Raw genomic sequence first — 575 nt, 5'->3', positions numbered from 1 at the left:
GCTGTGACTTGTTGGTGCGTGCGACACAGGCGCATGCTTTGGTATCAGTGCAGGTGCCATAGATTTCCCATTGCTCTGAAGAATGAAATCCATTCATAGGTCATTGGTGCTCAACCTTCTGAATGCTGTGACCCCTTAATGGAGTTCCTCAGGTTGTCGTGACCCCCAACCATAACATTATTTTTGTCATTTTGCCACTGTTACGAATCGTAATGTAAATATCTTGATAGGCAGGATGTATTTCCATTCACTGGACCAAATTTGGCACAAATACCCGATATGGGGTTGGGTGGGGGGATAGATTTTGTCATTTGGGAGTTGTAGTTGCTGGGATGTATAGTTCACCTACAGTAAAAGAGCATTCTGAACTCCACCAACGATGGAATTGAACCAAACTTGGCACACAGAACTCCAAGAGAAAATACTGGAAGGGTTTGGTGGGCATTGAGCTTGAGTTTGGGAGTTGTAGTTCACCTACATCCCGAGAGCACTGCGGACTCAAACAGTGATGGATCTGGGCCAAACTTGGTATGGATAGATACTCGATATGCCCAAATGTGAACACTGGTGGAGTT

Source organism: Anolis carolinensis, chromosome X, assembly GCF_035594765.1.
Source record: "Anolis carolinensis isolate JA03-04 chromosome X, rAnoCar3.1.pri, whole genome shotgun sequence".
NCBI lineage: Eukaryota > Metazoa > Chordata > Lepidosauria > Squamata > Dactyloidae > Anolis > Anolis carolinensis.
The sequence above is the reverse complement of the archived record's forward strand: the minus strand, read 5'-3'. Positions refer to the sequence as shown.